Genomic DNA, 15609 nt, shown 5'->3' with positions numbered 1-15609 from the left:
GTGTTAGTTCGAGGAGGGGATCGATTAATTACTTGATGATGGGAGTGAGAACGTTCTCAGGGCTCTGGGTCTGCCCCCTACCAGATTTTACTGGCATTTTCTGAACATTTCTATTAGCTCAGTGGGCACAGCTTGTGTGCAAACCAAATACAAAAATGCTCAGTTATTGTTTGGTATGATGGGAGCCTGGGATTCTTTTTATTTTTTTTTTACAAGTATTGTTTCTCTTTGTCATTAAGGCTCACTTTCTAATCTATCTTTGCAGGAGGTTTGTCTTTTTTGACATTGTCATTTGCATGTAGCCAGAGCGCTCTTCTCTGGTCTGAAGAGGCATTTAAGGCCAACTGTTTTTTTGTGTTTCCTTTTTTGTTTTTCTTTTTCTTTTCAGAGAAGACAACCAGAAAAGACAGGAAAAAAAGTGCTTGGAAAGAAAGACAAACATATAATTAGCAAAAATAAATACAACATTATTTGATGGTTTTCATGCGTGTTACTGTTTCGGCTGCTCATGAATTGTTTCATCCAGATTGTAAAATATTCATATTTATATGTTACTCAGAAAGAGATGTGATGCCCTGGAGAGGCTAATTCTTGGTTTGCAGACTGTTTACAAGCTGTCAATTGCAATTTGAATATATTTGCAATTCATAGGGTTGATAAATAACCTAAGTCACATGGCATAGTTTCTGCTCCTGAGCTGTAGTACATCCCTGTGTAAGTAACACCAAGGTAGGCAAGCATTTGTCTCCCCATCTGCCTCTCAAATCACACATTTAATGGAGCAAGCAAACATAATACCCAAGAGTACCTCTGGGATCTCATAATAGTATTCTGCCCCGCCTGCCTCCCTGGAAAGCTCTGATCTCATGGCATTGTGTGTGGCCACCTTTCGCTGAGTCCCGTCTCAGTTACAACTCACACATGAGCAGGACGAGTATTCTGTATGTTTTCTCTATATGGCACCTAGGGCACTGTGGGACAGCCAGCCAGAAAAGGACAAAAGGAAAACTATGCCACAGCGACTGCATGCTTTGCGTGGGAGTGGGTGACTGAGAACTCCGGGGGTTCTGGTTCGTTATTCCAGACACGTGGGAGAGACTCTGAGGGATGATTGATACAGTTATCAACACAATACAATTTGCAAATTGCATTTTACAATTAAAATGCCAAATACAGCATTTACTTCTGGCTCCTATTTTTTCCTCCATATTTGAACTGAACTTTTGTAAGTGCTTTCATAAATTCAGAGAGAATCTTTGAATATTCCTAGGTGGTGAGGTTATTTCAAGCAGCATGGCTGCTTTTCATTTTGTTTCTCCTTGGTACCAATTTTGTTTGATGGAGTTGACCCCGTTACTCACAAGGAATTATGCTAGAAAGTCCTTTCACTTCATCTCCAGGTGGAAACAAAATTCTGTCTCTTGTTCTTCTCCTAAAACCATGGATACTAAATTGCATTGTGTGTGGTTTGCATGTACATAAATATGCATAGCCACTCTGAGTGTCATAAATCAATATTTTCAAATGGACACATTTCTCCGCCTTTAGAATAGCTTGAGGTGATTCTCTGCCCTTACAGTTTGAAAATTTTTCCTAATTTTGAACACAAATCTCTTTTCTGCAATTTACCCTCATTGCTTCTTATCCTCTGCACTATAAAATACAAATTATTCCCTCTGTGGCAGCCTCTTAAATATCTGTGACTTCTCAACTGCTACCAAGTCTCCCCTTATTTTGACTGATCTTTCCTGCTAGATGACTTTTTTCTCCAAGATTCTCCTTGGTTTTTTCTAGACTGTTTTTAGATGGTTCACATCTTTCTTGAAGTCCAGTCCACAAGACCTGACTCTGTAACAGTCAGGACCTGGACAGATTGGAAGTGTGTCTTAATGTATCTCAGATGTGATTCTCAACTTTATCTATTCCTGTTAAGAAATTTGCTTTTTACACATGTATGACATTACAGAATCATTTTTGCTTGCGGTATGCTGTATGCAGTGTACTGTCTTTTGCTATAGAGGTGTTTTCTCTCAGCTTGTGTTTGTGCAGATGACCCCTTTCAAATAACAATTACTTGCCTTTGTGTTTACTGAACTGCATCTATTTTTTTTCAGATTATTTAGCCAATTTCTTATGGCCAGTTTTAGGAGGAATTGACAGAGGAGACTGATTGATTGCTTTTCCAGGGTACCTGTACGGATCATACAGTTTCTTGTTGCTCTCATAAATCTTCCCAGGTTGGACTCCCTGGCCTGTATGTGGTCTTGGGCATCAATCAGGATAAGACAAGCTGGGGAGGGGTCGTGATCTGGGGGTACCCTGGGGACACCCTCCCTGTGTCAAAAGGATGGGATGGCATATAGCAAAGACAGCTGAAGCCAAGGGTCTCTGGGCACTGAGAGCAAGGGTGGGAGGGTAACAGAAAAGGGACTACCCAAATCCTGAAGCTGACAAACTCTTTAAAACTGGAGATATTCATGTCATAGGGAGAATTACTTACTGCAATTTGTGACGCCAAATCACTTGCTTTAATAAGTGTTCTGTGTGGACGCAGAATATTTTTAAGAAAAGTAACTAGTTTGATACAATATCTCCATGCAGACCATCCCCAAGTCTTTCCCACTCTCATGTGAAGCTCTTTGAACTGTGTCAACCCACTATTAGCATTTGCCATGTGTACAGAGTCAATTGTTACCCTGAGGAATGGGATGGATGATGACATGCTTGGATAGTAATGCTTTAAATTAAGATTCCTGAATATGCCTCTGATGTACGGAGGTTAATTAAGAAGCTATTGTGAGCTGAATTAATACCATTTGCTTATTGAAAACATAAGTCATGAGAATTAACAACAAAGTCATAAATATATTTCCCTAAGGGCCAGATCCTTCAGTTCTTACTCATTTGAGCAATCCTTACTCACATGAGTAGTCCCATTGAATTAATTGAGACTACATGTATGAGTTCATTTATCTATATGACTAAGAAGTTGCACGGTTGGGTCCCACACAAGCATTAATCTAAAATGAATATGTTTTTAATGATAAATTGGTATTTAGATGGACTATAATGATTGTTTACATCCAAGCCTTGTTTTAATAAGACTGGTTTAGCCTGCCAAGTAAATAAATCCAGCTTTTTATTAATAATCAAGTGACAGGGAACCAACAATTACCGGTTAAAAGCAGAATTCTGACATCATAGACAAAAAGCAAGTGTGAAGTCTCATTAGGTCCATTAACAATACATACATTTTTGCTGAAAGCTGAATGGAAAGCTGGTACATCTTCACCACCTAATTGAGTGTCATGATCCCCGAGCTAGTTCTGAGTGAGTTTGCTCCAGAACCAAAAGCAGGAAAGCCATGTGGGTGAGAGGGAGGGATGCTTAGCTGGGAGGACAGCAACCTAGCCCATCCTGCTGTTGCAATCCAAGATGCGCATGCTATGTGGTATTACACTCTGTTGTGTAAAAATACTATATTTCCCACCCTGCTAGATCAGGGATCTCCTCCTGCTCTGCTGCAACACCTTTATATTGTAGGCATGCTAAGAGTCAGTGAACTCCCCCAAAGCACATGCTGGCAGCAACAAAGAGTTGTACTCTTCCTCTGGTATGGTGAACAGGAAGAGATCGCTCTACTGCGGCTGTTTTATCCTGAGTCTGCTGGTCAGCGTTGAACGATCCAATGTTGAGTGTGCGGGAGGGAACAGAGGTCTCCCTCTTCTAAAAGATTGCCTTGGACCAACCCGTCTCCATCTGCTTCCCTGACAAAAAGCCACTGTGGGGACACTTCAGTGTCCGCAGAGAGCAAATGGTGCAAAAAGAGATGCTATTCCCTCCTCTGTGGACTCAGTCATGCGTGAGATGCAACTGTCGCTCACGGTCAGAGGCCAGGGCTCGGTGACTCCTAAGCAGAAGAGTAGTTGTGGCATCACCTGATCCTTAAAAGTCCCATGAAACCTCTCTGGCTGGGGCCAGACCCAGCACAGCTTCCTTTGTACCTCTAGTTGCACCTGAGCGTGACTTCAGTGGAGACTCTTTTGGTAAGAAAAAGTAGTGGGAGTTTCCTTTTCCAGACTTTAGCCTAGTCAATTTGGGGGAGAGGGAGAGGGGAAAAAAAAGAAAAACCTACTGGCTGTTGACAGAAACATTTCGAGTGGCTGTCAACAGCCAGAAGGTTTTTCTTTTTTTTTTTTTTCCTCCTCCCTGACTATCTGCATCTTCCCAAACTTCACCTTGCACTCCTTTGATGCTGTGCTCCTGGCTCCCCTTTTCAGTGCTAAGAACTGCCTGAGGATGCAGAGGGAAAGGCTGTCCTTACACCGTCTCCTCCAAACTAGAAGGAAGCACCACAAAGAGTGTTTCCAAAGACTGTCCCTCCTTCAAGACTTCCAGCCCGGGGTCAGTTTTTTTGGAAGATCAAGGAGCTGTACAAAGTCAAAATAATGCCTCATTTAAAGACAAAAGAAACCAAAGCAAATTGACCTCAAACCTTTAGCAATTTAACCACTGGAAACTGATATTAATGCACACTGACATTTGATTTTCTGCATTGGGAAAATAAATATAATTTATCGCTGCATATTTTGATTCTCTGATGTCCTTTAAATCCCTCAAATCCATGTCACCCACCTAAGGGATACAAGCTCAATAATAAGTAAAAGCTAAGCAATTCCTGCCCTGATTTATAAGCACCTGTGATAAAAGGGAAAGTTGTGATTTGGGAGAAACTGCTTACTATTGGGCCTTTGTGACATTTATTTACTCATCCCCACTAGTTACTTACATCGCAAACACTTTCTTTCCCCATCCCACATAAGAGGTCTGTAATAAAAGTAACAATTTAATACAGCAAATTAAATAAGAGTAATAAAAGCTTCCTAACTGGCCTGGGAAGCTCTATTATGTTCTAGGATTTGGTATTTATCTTAAAGAGCATAATTTTTACTCTTTTTTTTTTTTTTTTAAGTCAGCTGTCACCCGTGAAAATCTGGACCTATGGAGAGAGTGTCCTGCCTGGTCCAGCCTCTCCCTGGGTCCCCATGGCTGCTTCCACAGTGGCAGGGAGAGGAGCGAGGATGCGGTGCCGCTCGGCACGCGTGTGGTCCGGCACCGTGCCTGACAATGGAGCCCACGCAGCCGGCAGCGGTCCCTGCACATGCACGGCGGGGCGAGCGGGGGGATTCGCGCATTTCTTGGCAGAGGTCTCTTCTGCTTTTAACGGAGAAGAAGCAAGGAAGGGAAGGGGCAGAAAGAATAGATGGGGGGGGGGGGGCGATGATATCAAAAGGAGGAGGAAAAAAGCACGGGAGGAGAATAATGAGGCGGAGAGGCTCTGTAGTCTACTTTTATGAGGAGAACAGTCACGCAACAAGACAAGACAGGACAGGCCATAAATGTTGGCATTTGCATTCATCTGTGAGTTAAGTGCTAAGCAAAGGGTCTACTGGAGAAGCCAGCCTGTCAGGAAATAGTGCAGGAGCCGGGGGGTTCCTCTGCGCAGCTCCAGGGCCCTTTTAGTGCCCTCCCAGGGTTCACACCTCCTTCTGGGAGCTGACAAGGTAGAAGTTAATGACAGCAGTTAACACGTTAGATCACCAGGTCATGCTGCCTTTGCTCCCCCTTCAAGCCCCTTCACAGCAAGTAAACAGACAGGGCTGTAGACTGGAAATGTGTCCTCTGGTACTTCCGCAACACAAACAGTGCGGTAATGGAAAAACAGTCTGTTTATCTTCAGAGTGTTAGCAGATGGCAGCTCCTTCCCGCTCCCTTTTTCTGCTGCAAGCCAAGCTCCCCGGTGCATCGCTGAGGCCATTGCTGGAGGCAGACGTTCTCCAAAGCCCCTCAGCGGGGTGTGCACCAGGCAGAAACAAAGCTGAATCCCACATGCTCTTCTCAGGGGCTTGTGCAGGAGCACTGACTACAAGGGAAAGGGTGCACAGAGATTACCTGTAGATACACCTACTCTAGCTAGAGTATTGCACAGATGCAACGTGCAGCTGCAAAAAGGAGCACTCTGGACTTCCTTTACAGTAAGCCAGCAGCAGGCGTTTCCTTGTTCTGTTACAAGTGCCCCACAAGGCACAGGGCAAATGGAGGAGCTCATACCTCCTCTGTGGGCCCCCACATCCCAGCTGGCATCAAAAGCCCTCATGCCCACCCAGGGACCACTGTTAGCACAGCCAGTCTCCCCTACTAGTCAACAGGCAGCTCCATTTCAGCTGTTTCTGAGAAGACAGAGACAAGAGGAGAGGCGGTGGTCATGGCCTTCCCTCCACCGATCTTTGCTGAACCTCTAGAGCCCACAGGTGCATGGCCTCTTCCCAATCCAGCTGAGCCAGCTGCAAACCCCTCCCTGGACACTTGCTGCCCCTTTCTTGTCAGGGGCTACTGCCCACCTCGGACCTCTCAGCTAGGCTGTTTGTGGGAACAATTCTCCACCCAGTGCATTCAAAATGCTGGTTTCCAAGCCTTCAGTCAGAACCAGAACGATGTGGGTTAGACAGGGCTCACACCAGCCCCAGCTGAGAGGTCTGAGAGGCCACGGCTGCTTCGGCAGCAAAGCTGCACCCTGGCAGGGGTTGGGAGCGCAGTGCTGTGCCTCCCCATAAGGCTGCGTCTTCTCAAAACTGGATAACCGACAGAGCCACCAGGAGGGGTCAAGAAGCATCTGGGACAGGCTGGGGAGGGTGCACTTAGGTAATTAGAGAACACATACTGGATGGATGCCTGAGCTAACCCAACCCAGGACTGCCACAGGATCTGATTCTGCCCTCTGCAAGTTATATGCAGGTTTTGATTGCTTATGATTTTGTTACACTTAAACTTTTCCACCACATATATGTAAGGCTTAGGTCCACAGCCAATCCAGGAGCATTTCTGATTTTATCTGTGGATTCACAGCATCTTGTGTTGTGAAGGTGGGGATTGACGAGTACATGAGTTAGGGCCCCCTAGTAAGGAAAAGAGTGAACTACCACAACAAGAAAGATGATTACTGCCCTGCTGACAGCCTTGACACCCAAATATCCACAGGGATCACTGACTGTCGGCTCCTTGTTCTCTAACAGAGACCTGAGCACCTCCTTGGCAAGAGTTCAGGGAGAGCACGGCTAGATGAGAGCTGCAGTCTGCGCTTGCAAAGCACCGTGTTGTGCTCTGACCTCACAAGTGGGGTTCATGTCACCTCACTCCAGACATCCGATCTTCCTCCCAGAGTAGTCACTCCTTTTACAGTCAAAGGAGGGAAACATGCATTTCTACAGAGTGACTCATCTAACGTACTTTAGACACCTCCTTTAGGAAGAGGTGAGTTGCACTGCAGCTCTTGCAGTGTCCAGGCTAGAAAGTAGGTGCCTGGTTGTGTTGCAGACAATACAGCTCTGCACACTTTGCCAACTGAATCCTAGCTGTCTTGAATCGGGCATCAAAAAACAGTGGACACTTCAGAAAGGTTGTTCTTATGTTTTATCCAGCTGTGCTGTTGGGCAGAGAAGGTCATCAGTATTTGCAAAGTGCTTGGGTAGTACAGTTTGTAAACAGCAGTGCCCAGAAGGGGGTTAACTTCTCTATATTCAGACCAAGGTTTGGATGGTGTCAACCATGTAAGACCCACGGCTGTATGTTGAGCAATGGCCGTAAGAAGGAATACTGGCTAGCCTCCATTTGCTGTCACATCTTCAGGGCTGGACACAGAGGCAACATGGATGGGATGGGATGAGGTGGGGTGAGGTGTGGAACTGGGGCTGCAGTCAGTAGTGTGTGGTAGGAAATGAGCATGTATTCTATGCAGGGGTAGTGATGGTGGGTGCATTCTCCTTACCTTCTCTAGTAAATACACATTTGGTATCATCAGCCAGCACCAGAGCTGTTTGGGATACATAACAGTCTCTGCACCTTTGGAGGAGTACAATCTGATGTCCGTGTGTCCCCAGGCACCCTGGAGATACAGGGACACCCAGTTACTTCTGGCTCCCCTTCCTTCTCTCTTTGCAATTCCCCTGCTGCTGAAGCTACCAAAACCTCTCAGAGGCCATTGTACCTCAGTCAGTATGGGTGGCACTGTTTTAGTCAAAGCTAATTTAGACTTCTGCTTTGAGACTTGCTCAAAGATATACACACATCTGAAAAGCACCTGAAAACTTAAAAAGTTCAGCTAGCTGCTGCAAAGAATCAGCAGCCTCTTCCCAGATTATCTTGCTGCTGCTCATCACCACCAGTTTCTTTTAGCCTTCCAGTCACTGAACACACCTTCTTCCTCAAAGGGCACTGATGGTAGGAATAGCCTCTGAGAAGCAGCTGTCAAGACAAGAAGAAAGGCTATGCCAGTAGCCACACAGAGACGAGAGAAAAGGGCACCAGTAGAGACATGGCTCCAGCTACTCCTCACAGTTTTGTTTCAGCCATGACAATTTGTCTTTGCACCCTCTTCTCCCCTCTCTGCCTGCAGCTGGGATGGGCACAGCCCTCATTCCTGCGGCTGCCTTCCTGCTACATGGCCTCAGTGCTCCCTAGAGACATCGTGGAAAGAAGAGTGAATGAAATGAAACCAGTGCCAAGCCCACCTACACGGTTTACCTAATCCTGACAAGTCACAACAGAATTTGGGGGCTGCACCTTACTCAAGAGGAAGTGATGTTTCCTGCAAACCATGTAAATTTCTTCAGGAGGTTTATTTGCTTTTCACTGTCAAAGTCACAATTACTCATACAGACTACAGCAGTGATGGATCATCCCTCAGTAATGCAGGTATGCAACTTCCTCTTTGCCACTTGGAGGGGCGTCCTGCCCTGCTCTTGGCTCCCTACAGCACATCTGACTGTGCTGCAACGAGTCTGCGGCTGTTCTCTGTCTCACCACCCTGTCAAAGGAAAGCAGCATAAGATCCCTCGCAGGCATATTTTAGATGTGTAATACTGATATGCTTCATAAAACATATCAGCACATTTCAAAAGTTATTTTTAAAATTTAAGCCCATGAGTCAAACTATACCAGGAAGTGGGAAGTGTCCCACATGCCAAACAAGAACCAGCACACAGCTGAAAGCCAGTGAAGGAAATGGGCAGCAGCTGGTGACACAACAGGAGCTGGTTTTCCCCTGTCCTCTCTTGGATTCCAGTGCTTGCAAAACCCTGAGCTCCAGCAGGAAACACAGAGAGGAGAATGCATGTCATAGCATACAATGCGGGGGGCAGAGGGGGGGGCATGACTTTCACAGCATTTAGGTTCACTCTGAACTTTCCATGGAGCTCTGGCACCAGCCTGACTCGAACAATTTATGGCAGAACTGAAACTCCCTTCTAGGTCTCTCAGATTGTAAGGTAACTCCTTGAGTGGTTTTGAGAACATCAAAAAAGCAAAACCTACCTTCCCTCCACCTGGTATACACACGCCCTGATGGCCATCAACTTTCTAGCTGCACATGACAGGGTCTGGCTGTCCTGTTACTTCACAGTTACGATCTCTAACCTCACTTACTAAGCAGAGCGCGAGGAGAAGGTCACAAAGGATTTATTAAGTTTCCTGGCCCCAGAAGGGATGTGTGGGGACAAGGCAGGTCTCAGCTTGCTATGCACAAGCTCACAGCTGCAGACTTGTGGCATTTCACCTGCTTTACTATAGTGAGGCTCCCACTAAGAAGCTGCTGTACCCAGATGCCAGTGTCCTCCTTAACTGCAAACCTCTCACAAATGCCAGCTGCATTGCCTCCAAGCCAGGAGTTTCAACGTCAGCCTTCATCAGTTCTTCAGCTTGTCTGTCACAGTATGCTGCAGCTGAAGCATCGACCTCATCACTGGCACTAACTGGATCATTTATTCCACTACATCAGTTTGTTCAGCTGAGTATAGGATACAGTATAGTGAAGGTAGGGGATCCTGTGTTTCCTTGCTAACCTTCCAAAGTCATGTCAAACATTAGAGGAGACAGAGAGCAGCAGCAGCAGCACACTCCACAGGGGCTCTTTTGGGGCAGTAGAGACATAAACTGACATAAGGAACACAATTCAAATCCATCAAAATGTTTCAATAAATTGGGTTGGGTTTTTTGCAAATCTGTGAATGACAAAAACAAACTAGAAGTAGGTCAGCAGTAGAATTCCTTTGGATTTTGCCCTAAAAATCCAAAGAAATCTCTTTCCTTTAAGGCCATCAACGATGAATGACTTACTGGAGCCAAGGCTTTGCGGGTGATCAAAGCTCTGTGGACATCCACATTTAGCACAGGCAAGACTGTGATACCAAGACAAATAAAAGATACAGAGGTGGTTGCTAAGTAAAGAAAATTCCCTTGTCATTTTGCAATAGCTCATGTGGATGAACCCTACAGATCCATTTCACAGAATCCACAGAATAGCTGAAAGTGGGAAGGAACTCCTGGAGACTGCCTAATCCAATCCCCTGTTCAAAACAGGGACAGCTAAAGCAGGTTGCCCAGGACTGTATCCAGTCACGTTTTTAATATCTCCAAGAATGGAGACTGAACAACCTCTCTGGGCAACCTGTGCCAGGGTTTGACCACACTAACTGTAAAAAAGATTTTTCTTACATTTAAATGGAATTTCCTGTATGTCAGTTTTTGTCTGTTGCCTCTTGTGCCGTCACTGGGCACCACTGAGAAGTCTGGCTCCTTCTTCTTTACTCCTCCCCATCAGGTATCTATACACATTGATAGGATCCTCCCTTAGCCTTTTCTTCTCCAGGCTGAACAGCCCCAGTGGTTCCAGTACCTCTCTCTGGATTTACACCATTCATGATTGGCCTCCAGCAGTACTTCATGCCACTGATTACAACCTTCTGAGCCCAACAATTCAGCCAGTTTTCAATCCACCTCACTGTCCATTTATCTAGTCTATATCTCATCAGTTTTTCTATGAGGATTTTACATCAGACAGTGTGGAAAGCCTTACTAAAGTCAAGATAAACAACTTGTACCGCTCTCACCTCATCCACCGAGCCAGTCATTTCATTGCAGAAGGCTATTAGGTTGGTCAAACATGATTTCCCTGTTGCAAATCCGTGTTAACCACTCCCAATCACCTTCTCGTCCTTAATATTTGAAAACGGCTCCCAGGAATATTCACTTCATCACCTTCTCAGGGATTAAGGTAAGGTTGACCACCCATTAGTTTCTGGGTTCTCCTCCTTGCCCTTCTTCAAGTGACATTTGCTTTCTTCCCATCCTTAGGAACCTCTCCCAATCACCAGGACAGTTCAAAGGTAGTCAAGACTGGCCTCATGATGATACTGGCCTTTTCTTTTTGCAGCCAATGTATCTGCAGAAGCCTGCCCTATTAATGCTTCACGTCTGTCACCAGATTCAACTCCAGATGGTCTTTGGCTTTTCTAACCCCATCCCTACATACTCAGTGCCTCTATAGTCGTTGGATCACCTGATCCTGCTTCTACATCTTGTACAGTTCCTTTTTGTGCCTGAGTTTTGTCAGGAGCTTCTTGGTCATCCATGCAGGCCTCCCGCCACATTTGCTTGATTTCCTGCACGTTGGCGTGGACCATTCCTGAGCCTGGAGGAGATGATCCTTGAAAATCAACTAGATCTCCTGGACTTCTCTTCTCTCCAGGGCTGCCTCCCATGGGATTCTTCGAAGCAGATCCCTGAAGAGGCCAAAGTCTGTTCTCCTAAAGCCCAGGGTGATGATCCTGCTTTTTGTCCTGCTCCCTCCCCTCAGAATCCTGAACTCCACCATCCCAAGGTCACTGCAGTCAAGGCTGTCCCAAACCTTCATATCCCCATCGGGTTCTTTCTTGTTTGTACGTACAAGGTCCATCTCCCTTTGTCACCTCCTCAATCACCTGTGCCAGAAAGTTGTCATTAATGCACTCCAGAAACTTCCTGGATTCTTGTGCACTGTTGTGTTGTCACCCCAGCAGCTTTGAGGTAGACAATTATCTATGCAACTGTGGAGAAAAAACAGTTGTAGGAAAACATGAAGAAAAATTATAGATACACAGATTGGTGAGCTAAGATGAAATGTTTCCAAAGTTTAAGGGAACCTGATGAACTTACACTGAACCTTGGGTAAATATGTACACAGAGTCAAAGGGATCTTGAACGACAAATAGAAGTTGAAATGGGAATTAGGATTGCTTTTAAGGAAAAAGTAAAGTAGTGAGGTTGGTGTTGATCTTCAAAGTTTATTTTAATTCTCACTAATGCACTATGGATTTTGCGATGAGAATGCTGAAAGGACCAGGATCTGAAACCTTCAACACTATTAAAGACTGGAATTTAAGCATGAGTGCATTCACTAGATTAAGGGCTTTGACTCCGACAGAACCTGGGGAAGTAAAATAACAGTGTTGCATATTTCTTGAGTGTTGATTAATCCTTAGGACCTTTGAGAAACAAGTAAACACAGTAATTCTCATTTTACAGTTTAATTCCTCTTTCTTCACATTTAGGGAAAGAGAGGTAGGGAAGTTGAGTGGCTTGCAAGGACAGGTATTAGCATGTAAGAGTTACTGGCGCTTCATTCAAGGCTCATCTCAGATCACACTCCTCTCTGAGTATGTTTCCAGAAATCCAATTATACCTGGCAGAGCTGATGATAGTTTTTAAAATCTAATTACAACGGAAGGAATGTGGTACAGTGGATCCATTTTCTTAAGCCATTTGACACCTTGCCTCATAAAATTAGCCTGCAAAAGTCAAATTCAAATTAATTCCAGCCTAGATAAAAACACCAAAATCTAGGAATTGGCTGGATGACGCAAACAGCAGATAACCAGAAACGGCGATGTCCTGAGCTGGGGGTGGGTCCAGCAGGGTGCCACCAGGACTGGATGAGATAAACAGTACATTACGTCTGCAGGTTATATTCAATTTGTGGCGATGCAAACACCAGTGAAGGCAGAGGGAAAAAACCCAAAGAGAAACTGGAAGAGTTTGAAACGTGTTAAATTCACACAGGAACTGTGTGAAAAGGAAATCCAACTTGTGTTAAATACACACTGAACATTTAGAGGAGCAGGTATTGAAAAGAAGAGACACAAAAAGCAGAAATATCAGCAGGACCTAGTAAGCACTTAATAGCAATATCAGATAGTAAAACCAGTATGTTTTGGCAGCACAAGAAAATGACAAACAAAACTTAAGTTATATGATGTTTCGTATGCAGAAGACACATGTTAGGCAGAGGGACAACGAGAATCCCTTCCTGTGCAGCATGCGTGAGATACTGCTGACATCCATCTTCAAGTTGTAAATTCAAAAGAGAGAGGAATAATCCATACTGACACAGGAAGGATTAAAGAATTATGTTACAAAACTGAGTAAAATAAAGTATTTGTGATGAAAATCAGGCAAAATCTCCTAACACTGGATCCTGTGACACTGCTAAAAAGTTTGTCATGGGCTTGCTGGAAACATTCAGAAAGTCAGAAAAAGCATTCTTACACTCGTACGGGAAGGACACTCTGGGAGGTTTCGTTATGTGGTTAAATACGCATTATGCAATTCTCTGCCATAGGCTGGATTGGGAGAGAAACTCGCTCCTTACAGTTGAGTAGAAGATGGATGCTCCAGAAAGTGTAGGATTTTATGACCACCTAGACAGTGGCCAGCAGGACGAGTTATTGCTGGAAAATGAAAGGCATCTTTCACGAACTTTCAAGAGGAACGGGCTGCCGTGACAGCTGTGAATTGTGGTCACCTCTGTGGAAGCCATCATCCCCCGAGGAGGGAGGCGAGGGAGCAGCCCCGGGGGTCAGAGGTAGGCACTCCTTTCCCAAGCGCCCCTGGCCTGAGCTCACGGGGACGGCAGAGCTCGTCCTCCATGTGTTGTCTTCACTCAAAGAGAGATGGTGTGGCTGGGGGGAGCTGCGGGAACATCCGTGGGCAGCAACGTGAGACCCCGCTGGCAGCTGGGGAAGGCATGCCAAGGAGAGGGGGGGAAGCAGGTTCACATCAAAGCCTTGCCTCCATTGCTGGGAGCATAGCAGGCGCTGGAGCCGAAATGTAGACCAGCAGAAGGAACCGGGTCAAATCATTCATGGATCAAGCCTGAGAGATGGCCAGCAAACTAACATTGAATGTACACATGAAAAGCAGCCATAAAACAGCATTACAACAGTTGTGAACCTGCAGCCTATCTCATTTTTCCCATCCACCTTCCCAAACAGCTTTCTTCTTCCCATTGCCCTTCTGAAATGAACAGTGCTCAGAGTGTTAGTTGTGTTGCCGGCTTTTATCTGGGACAATGAAATCATGGCCTGGTTTCCCTTTCCCAAACCTTCCTCCACAACAAAGGACAGCAAAAGCAGTAATTCATACATCTGAGATAGATAGGCACATTTGCAGCCTGGTGCCTTTCATCAAACAAATGACCAAACACAGAAGCTCATTAACCCAAGGTGACTACCAGAAATATTTTCATCCTAAAAGTTTCTAATCAACAGAAAGACCAGTGAGTAAATTTCACATACTTTACACTAGCAGAAATGCGGCTTTAACACTTCACTTCCTTGCTGCAGTGTGACACGTTGTAATCAGCAAAAGAATGAAAAAAGGAACTGTTTGCAGCAGCAATCCAAACCCCAAAACACAGGTGAAGGCATTTTAAGAACAGACGGGTGAACATGCGGAGTTGCAGAGGTGGGTGGTTTATCTAGCAACAATGTGCCTGTGAAGGAAGGAGAAGTTTTATGCTCAGACACTGCTGGAGGCTTTGCAGGATCTACCGTGCCATGAACTTCTGTTAGTTACATACAAATATCTTGTGGTCTTCATTAACCCACTCCAGACATCCAGTCTTAAAGGGTCAGTATCAGACCAGCTCCTGAGCATGACTGCAACTGAAGGAAACATGCCCAAGAGAGACCAGAAAAGTAGCAGAAGGCAGGATTCAGGACTTCAATGGCATGCTAGATTTCACACTGGCATTTTGTACATCCCTACCAGATGATGGATCTCGCTTGATCTATACAAGACTCTCTGCACCATGGGACTCTTACTGGAGTGATTAACCAGCTCTCAAACTTGCTCCAAATCTAATTTGCTGATTCTTCAACTAAATACGGTGTTGGGCTTCCCCCCCCCAAACTTATGTTCAAAATACTCGGATCCTCCTTCCCTTTGTATGCAACCTGGCTGGGATTCTTTCAAACTCTCTCCACCCTCCTTCTCAGCCTTGCTTGAACTTTCCTAAAGTAAAAACATATTTGTGTGAGGGCTTAATTTGGCAACAAAGGATTTTGCTGTTAAATTTACATTGGGAACTTGTCCCAGACAACACTGTGAAAAATGTGCTTGGACATTCATTTTGAAGAGTTTTGATTGCTGTGGGTATTTTGTTTTGCTTTGAATTGTTGAAATAAGGCTGTTTCAGTGATGGGTTGCGCCCATTTCAGCCGGGTGAGTAACAGAAGAGAAGTCAAGGTGTTTCCCTTCTTCGCTTGCTCTGTGCTGGAGCTGGGTAAGAGAAGCTTACCTTACTCCAGGCTTGTGGGAGGCAGAAGAGGGCTGGCGTGTAGCATCCCACCTGCCTGCAATTAGAAGGGACGAGCCTTGTTTCTTGGATTTGTTATACCAGTAACAAGAAGGGTGAATCAATCAATCCAGCCTTAGCAGGGTGACATTAAATAATATAAC

This window comes from Gymnogyps californianus, chromosome 3 (genome assembly GCF_018139145.2).
Source record: "Gymnogyps californianus isolate 813 chromosome 3, ASM1813914v2, whole genome shotgun sequence".
NCBI lineage: Eukaryota > Metazoa > Chordata > Aves > Accipitriformes > Cathartidae > Gymnogyps > Gymnogyps californianus.
Note: the sequence above shows the minus strand (reverse complement) of the source record.